Below are 8,086 nucleotides of genomic sequence, written 5' to 3' on the forward strand. Positions count from 1 at the left end.
TTCATCTTCTTCTTCTCCTCCTCTCCCTCCCTCCTCCTCCTATTCCTCTTCTTTTCTTCTTCTTCTTCTTCTCCTCCCCTCCCTCCCTCGCGGTCGCACCGCACCCTCATACGGTCGCTCCTGCACGCCACGGTCGCACCGCACCCTCACACAGTCACTGCTGCACGCCGCAAACCCAACCAAGGGAACGCACCCTCACTGACACGTGCTGTCGCATGTGAACGAACCAAACTCAACCATCCTACTGCTGACACATAATTTTCATTCATAGACTATATTTATCCAACCGCATGTTGGGGAGTATCCCGTACGGCCCGTGTGGTGGTCTATTGGGGAAGAAGAAGAGGTGAGGAAGAAGGGTTAGGAGACGTAGGATATTCATCCAACTACCTGAAATGGTAGACTGACCCAAGTCAGGCGACTTGCATAACAATATATGTTTTTACACAGCAAAAGATCCATAAAAACAACAACATAAAGAAAAACTATCACTGCTCGTGGAACAAGACGGCCTCATCGTCTTTGGCTGCCGACGTGAACCAGCCGTAGCTGCCGACGTGTGTATCGGCACCGTGGTTGTTCTCCGCCTCCAGCTACTCATTCACGTGGAGTGTGCAGGCGCTCTGCATGGACGAGAGCACAACCCGGTTCAAGTCGAGGACGTCCGGTTCCATCTGCAGGAGGGCCTCGATGGCAGCGGCATCCACGCACTCGGCGTCGACTCGAGCCTCCGCTGCCCGGTTCAAGTCCAGGAACGTCTGGTTCCGCCTGCAGGCGGGCGTCGATGAGAGCGGCATCCGTGTGCTCCGCGTCGAGTTGAGCCTCTGCCACCCGGTTCAAGTCCAGGACATCCGGTTCCGCCTGCAGGAGGGCCCCAATGGCAGCGACATCCGCGCGCTCCGCCTCAAGTTGAGCCTCCGCCGCCCAGTTCACATCCACGACATGCGGTTCCGCCTGCAGGAGAGCCTCGATGGCAGCAGCATCCGCGCGCTCCCCGTCGAGTCGAGCCTCTGCCTCCCGGTCCTCCTTTAGTATCGCCATGTTGAACCGCTGGTCCGCCTGCACCATGGGGGACTCGGACGCCGGCACGAAGTCGACGTCCATTGTCTCATACCCATCGGGGGCCTTCTGCACCGTGACCTCCGCCATGAACATTGGATCGGCTTCCTCCTCCTCGTAGCTCGGCTCCAGAGAACTCGGGGATTGGCCCGCCGCAAAGCGAGCTTGGGAACGGAGGTCTGTGGCGCCAACCGCCACAGTGATTTCTGCGCGGCACTCCGGCGTCAGCATCTTGTAGTAAGTGATCTTGCGGCGCACCATGGCATTCCAATGAACTAGGGGACGCTTGATGCGGGCTAGGGGGTCGAAAGGTGGGGGAATGGGCTGGAGATTAGGTGTGGTTTTAGGGCAGTGGCTGGCGTAGGCCGAGCAGCGAAGGTTCTGGTGTGATAGTGGTTCCGGTGACGACCGGTTAATCGGTTTTGACTATACATCGCTCTTGTCGCGTTCGCGTTGCAGCCCGGCACGCTGGACCCTCCATGTCGCTCACCAAATGGAACGCGCTTCGTCTTGCGTTTTCGCTCGCTTGTGGGACCACAGTTGAGAGCAAACCGATGTCCCCCCTCCCCGCCCGCGTCATTTATTATACTACCACTCCCTCTATTTTATGCGGAGTAAATAAAAACAGAGGGAGTATACTACGGATGAGGATCCCCTGACGTGGTCGAACCCATTGAGTAACTGACATGTGGGGCCTAGCAAGCATGGGGTCCGCTAGTAAGTGACCAAAAGGGAGAGTAAGGCAGGGATACCTACGTCAGAGGATCCACTTCCACTACTACTCCCTCCTTCCATTTACTATACAAGGCCTAATGCGTTTTTCGAGGCTAACTTTGACCAAATGTTAGAGTAATAATATATGACATGCAACTTACAAAAAGCATATAGTCAAATTCGTATGTGAAAGGAGTTTCCAATGATATAATTTTCACATTATACATCTCATGTACTATTAATCGTGTCAATAGTCAAATGCGGTTTTAAAAACGCATTAGAGCATGGTTAATAATATACTTAGTTGATGGCTATGAGGGACTGCCATGTCATCTATAGCCATCATCTATTATATGCACTCATACAGTAGTGTGGGCTATAAGGTTGGCTATTTCCCGCAAAAATTTTTATAAGGTTGGCTATTGTATTAGTACTTTTTTCCATCTCCTCTCTATCTCTTTCTTCATATTTATTGTATTTCACTAGGAATGCATATATAGCTAGGATCTTGCATGAGAGCTCACTCCCCTTACTTTTTCACATCTCTCTCCTCCACATAGGCCCTATATAAATGGAAGGAGGGAGTACTACTATGAGCACTGCATACTCTAGTATAGATGTTGTTTTTACTCCACTAGTACTATTGGAGAGGGAGCTTAAAAAAGTTACTATTGGACTGGCTATACGTGGCAAAATCCTAGTAGGAATAGCATGCGCGAGAACAAGCACATTCACGTGGTTGAAAACAAATTGGAAACCATCTCGAGTACAAATCTAGGAGTACGTACGAATCTAACAATATTGATTGGGCGTTGTTGAATGTTGATACTTTTTTGATCAAATAGCGATACTTTGACTACACATAAAACTTATATGTAAACTAGAAAGGATAGGAGGGTGTATATTGTACATTCAAAAACGAAACGAACATTGAATACCCTTTATATATGATTTGTGGATGCTATGATCACCGGTTCAAATTTTTGAATCCGCCTTAGGTATCACATGCCCCCACTCGTTCCATCTCGATTTCATCTCGGGGTCCGGAGATCAATTGAAAGAGGACTAGGGTGGGTACATGCGAATGATACTCGGCGGAATGTTCAAATGAGGCATGCGGGAGGATGGACTCGACCGGAGGGCGACATGATCGATGGAGAAGAGGGTTGGAGAGGAATGGGAAATAAGCAAACGCCACATGATTATACTTGAATGGCTCAAATAAACAATAAGTTGTCTCGCTTGACCTACATAGTGAAAGGCCTAAAGCGCAAGCAAGAGCACTGACGCCCGAATATGGCCTGGAAAACAGGGAAACCGACATGTGGGGCACACCCATCGGGACGACGTAGCGCAGACTAGTCCAATGGAGGAGCTGGCCCATGACCTCCTCGCCACCGACAACCGTTCATGTGGGTCATCGGGGCCAACAACGTGGCGCAGCTCCAGCACCACCTCTGGACACGGCGACCATGGTGAGCGACACGCTCATCGCCGCTAGACATAGTCGGTTTCAGTGTGCCGAGGGTGGCGTTAGTGCTGTGGCACGACCAACAGTAGGTTTGGTTTGTGCCCAAGGTTGCCCCATCAAAGCATTGGGTAGCCAAAATTTTGGTTGAGGTATTGGTTGCCCATGATTTAGCCGACATTGGCAAGAAAAATGATCTAGAGTTGGCTAGAGTTCATTGGCATGCTAAAAAAATGGCAACCATCCAAACAAAGACCAATCTTTGGGTCATGACCAAAATTTTGGTAAGGTGCACTTTGGGCACAATCCAAACACACCCCAACACCCGGCTCGTCGAGGATTCACGGGGCACCGCGACGCATCCGTGGAGTGGTGTAGCATGGCCAACTGCATCCTCAGGACCTGAGACCATGCCAGGTCGTCTTGCTTTTTCAATGACATGCGGAGATCGCATGTGAACAAAGGGCATCTCCAATGTTGCCACGACCGCAGCTGGAGGTAATAGCATCCCAGGTGCCCTAACTTGCACCCAATGTGATGATCTAGTCCCAAAGTTGCAAAACTAGATCAACTCATACCCCAACTTGCAACCAATGTGATGTTTTAGTCCCAGACCAATCAGAGCTTGCCAATTGGCTGCCAAGTGGCTGGGCCGGTCAGCGCCTGCAGTTTTGCACAAACCCCCCTGCCATTTACTGATTCAACCTGCAGTTACCCCCCACATGAACCCCCACCTGAATTAAATCTGTGCTCGACGAAATTCCGCTGAGAAGTTGGTGCTTGCGCGCGCAGTTCCTGCTCATGTCCAAGAGCCGCAACATCAGCCGCCTGCTTGCCGAGCAGGACGAGCAGCGTCTAGAGGGCCAGCGGCGGCGTCGGCATGGGAGTTCTGAAGGCAATGTCGAAGAGCATGCTGCGGCAGAAACAGAGATTGAGGAAGCAGAGGAGGAGGACGGGGACGAGGAGCAGCAGCATGTTAGGATGCATGACGGCAAGTCGTACCGCATCACCTTCCCGGACTTTCCCGGCGGGCCAGGCACCTTCGAGGCGGCGCCAAGTTCTGCTACGGCATCCGCGTCGAGCTCACACCCTGGAACGTCGCCCTGCTGCGGTGCGCGGCCGAGTACCTGGAGATGACGGAGGAGCACTTCGAGTTCAACCTGGCCGCACGCGCCGAGGCCTACCTCTCGCAGTCTGTGCTCCTCCACCAAGGCGCTCAAGTCCTGCGAGGAGCTGCTGCCGCACCCGAGGAGCTCGGCATTGTCACCCGCTGCATGGACGCCATCGCCGCGCGCTCGTCGGCGACGTCGCGCTCCTGGTTCGGCGACCTGGCCGTGCTCGGTCCGCACATGTACAAGCGGGTGATGGTGGCCATGGCCGCACAAGGACGTGATGACGGAGGCTTTGGAGGGCTGCCTCGTGTCCTACGCCAAGGCCACCCTCCCGGGGCTGTCGAGGTCCATGAGGTGGCGCCGCGCGTCCGCGCCGGTCTCGTCGGAGGTGGAGCAGAGAGACCTCCTGGAGGCGGTGGTCGCGAGCCTCCCCGCAGACAAGGGCTCGGGGAGCATGGTGACCGCGAAATTCCTGTTCGCGCTGCTGCGGACGGTGCACATCCTGCGCGCTTCCGACGCGGCGCGTGCGGCGATCGAGCGGAAGGCCGCGATGCAGCTGGAACAGGCAACGGTGGAGGACGTGCTCATCCCGAGCTACTCCGGCGCCACGGAGACGCTCTACGATGTGGACTACGTCGAGCGGGTGCTCAGGCACTTCCTGGTCGAGGAGGAGGTGGGCGAGGACGAGGCGTCGTTGTCAGCTGCAATCACCAAGGAGGAAGCGGCGGCAAGGACGATGGCGTCACGTCCGTTGACCGTGGCAATGGTGCAGGTGGGCAAGCTGGTGGACAACTACCTGGTAGAGGTAGCGTCCGAGGCCAACCTGAAGCCAACCAAATTCTGCGAGCTCGCGCTGGCAATGCCGGACCACGCCCGCATCTACGACGATGGCGTCTACCGCGCCGTCGACATCTACCTCAAGGTACGTACATTCCCCGATTTGTCATTGACTGCTTCTTTTTAGAGCATTAGGAAGCCACAAGGCTTCCCCGGTTCCATTGCAACGCATGAAACCAGAGTTGATACAACGTTCAGGAAAAGAAAAAAACAGAAAAAGTAAAGACAAGCTACCAGCCGCGAAGGCACCCAGACTACAACTAAGGAGCTAAAGAAACTAAAAAGACCTTGCACAGGGCTAGTATACAAGGAGTGTCGGAGTCTGGTTGTCGAGTAGCAGTTTGTTGCCGACTCCATGGCTCGTGACTGGTGCATGCATGCGCAGGCGCATCCGCGGCTGACGGCGGAGGAGCGGGATAGGGTGTGCGGCGTGGTGGACTTCAGGAAGCTGAAGGTGGAGGCATGCACGCACGCGGTGTAGAACGAGCGGCTCCCGCTGCGCGCGGTGCTACAGGTGCTCTTCTTCGAGCAGCTGCAGCTCCGGTGCGCCATCATGGGCACACTGATAGCGTCCATGGCTTCCCCGCGAGCGCGGCATCCGAATCCTCGTCTGCAGCGGCCAGTGGCGGCGATGCGTCACGCCGCTGGCCCGAGCGAGGCGTGGCAGACGACAACGATGCAGGAGAGCCAAACGCTACGGGTGGACATGGACGACATGATGAGCCGGGTGCAGGGCCTGGAGAGGGAGTGCTCCAGCATGCGAAGGGCGATCAAGAAGATCGACGGCGGTGGCGCCGCGTCGCAAGGCAGCAGCAGCCCAGACGTGGCCGCCCCGGCAGGCTGGCGGTCGAGGTACCGGTGCAAGTTCAGCACGCAGGTGTGCGACTCGCAGGCGCGCAACGCGGTCGTGTCCAGGGCGTCCAGGATGGGGATGAGCCTAGGATGGGTGTCCAGGGCGTCCAGGCCGTCCATTGATAAAAGGAAATGGCAGGGGGTTTTGTGCAAAACTGCATGCGTTGACCGGTCCAGCCACCTGGCAGCCAATTGGCGAGCTGTGATTGGCCTGGGACTAAATCATCACATGAGATGCAAGTTGGGGTATGGTGGAGTCAAGTTTTGCAACTTTGGGACTAAATCATCACATTCTGTGCAAGTTAGGGTACCTGGGGTGCTATTACCTCCCGCAGCTGACTACCCTGGCACACCAAAACCCTCGTCCCTCGCGCCGTTGCGCGGTGCGTTCCCAGCCGGCGCCAGCTGCCTGCATTCATGCCGTCCGTTCGTATGCCGTCGTTAAGAGGCTCGGTGCCCGAGGAACCAACTCCGGTGACTTAATGACGCACCCGGACGCTTGGCCTCACCGGAATGCGCTACTTAAAGTGGCAACGCCCAGCTAACCTCCACACCATAATGCATCGTCCTCCTACCTGACACCACATCCGCCATGAACGCATGCGCGAATGCTCTGCGGGAGAGCTTGTCTTCGAGGATGAAGCTCGAGGTCGCCGCCCTCGCTCAAGTCACCTCTTGCGATGCAATAGCGGTGTAGACGGACGCGGACGCGACCGCACAAGCGGTGGCTACGCTGGCGGCCGACGACGGGAGCACTGTCAGCCACGTGTCCTACTTGCCGCCGTCCAACGTCCGACACCGCCGAGGTCGTGGACTCCTCCGAGGATGAGTAGGGTATGGGAGGCGGCAGGGCATGGTGTGCCAATTGGCCGGTCCATATCCCGTGTTCTACTCTTCCTCGCCGGAGACCGCACCTTCACTTCACGGGTCTTGCACCCCGCCCCCATACATAGAGATCGCCGATGGAGGACGTCAGTCGCCGCCGTAGAATAGGTTTAGGGTCGGATTTGTTTTATTTTTCTGTCTAATAAAAGTTCGAAATGTAATGAAAATCTGTCGTGTTTGCATTAATATCGGGCGGTGTATATGAACTTTCACAATAATATAGTATATTGTAGGAGTACTAGCAAGATACCCATGCATTGCATGGAAGATCAAGATCTTGTGGGAGAAAAGGATGAATGAGGGAAAGCCTTATCTGCAAATGTGGAGAGGAGTGCGAGTAAATTGTCATAGTTTCCTTCCTATTCGTTGGATATAGATCGGACGGCCTATATTGCAGGATGACAAGCACACCATCATCACCAACTTTGCTTTTTATTGAACCGAGACAAATCTAACATGCGAAGTAAAATAAACACATAGGGTCTATACATACACAATTTATCTTAGGCACTCCAATAGTACGTCCACTACAAATTCACGCATTTCACATCTTTTTACATCTACGGGAACCTACAAAATGGTTAACGTAAATTTCCTCTCTCTCCTCCCCTGATTTTCATGGTAGTGGGCCCCTCCCTCCCCCAATCTACAATCAACAGCTCACGCATTTCACATTATGTTAATTACGTAACTGGGATTACGTAGGTGTAGCATTACTCGTCCTAAAAAAAACCAACTAAGCCAACCTCTCCCAGCATATCGCGCGGGAAAAGACCCGACCGCGCCGTTTTAGTCGGGATTACGGGATTACTAGTAGTAGTATCGATGGATCGCGCAAAGCAACAAGTTTTTTAGGGGTGAAGCACCTAGTTTAAAAGGGAAAAATGCGGTACACTCACAGCACTCCTATCGCGGTCGCATTGCACTCGATACACCTTTGGTCCTGCACACGGCTCACGCAACCGGAACACGCTTCGGCTTGCGTCTTCACTGACACGTGGGACTGCACTTGGAGAAACCGACCATGCGCCAAACTTCCCCCGCCCACCGCATGAAAATCCTCCCCCCCCCCACCCAAAAATTCCCCCCAAATCCAATTCAACCGCCCTTCGGCCAACTAGGCAATAATATTCCCCAAACCCCCCTCCCCCATCCCCCT

The 8,086-nt window shown here is 54.4% G+C and overlaps 1 pseudogene; it reads left to right on the top strand.

The window, feature by feature from the left end:
• The first annotated feature begins 4,022 nt into the window (after positions 1-4,022).
• Positions 4,023-6,248, top strand: LOC119338868 (annotated as a pseudogene).
• The last annotated feature ends 1,838 nt before the right edge of the window (positions 6,249-8,086 follow it).

Source organism: Triticum dicoccoides, chromosome 7B (assembly GCF_002162155.2).
Source record: "Triticum dicoccoides isolate Atlit2015 ecotype Zavitan chromosome 7B, WEW_v2.0, whole genome shotgun sequence".
In the NCBI taxonomy this organism is placed as follows: Eukaryota; Viridiplantae; Streptophyta; class Magnoliopsida; order Poales; family Poaceae; genus Triticum; species Triticum dicoccoides.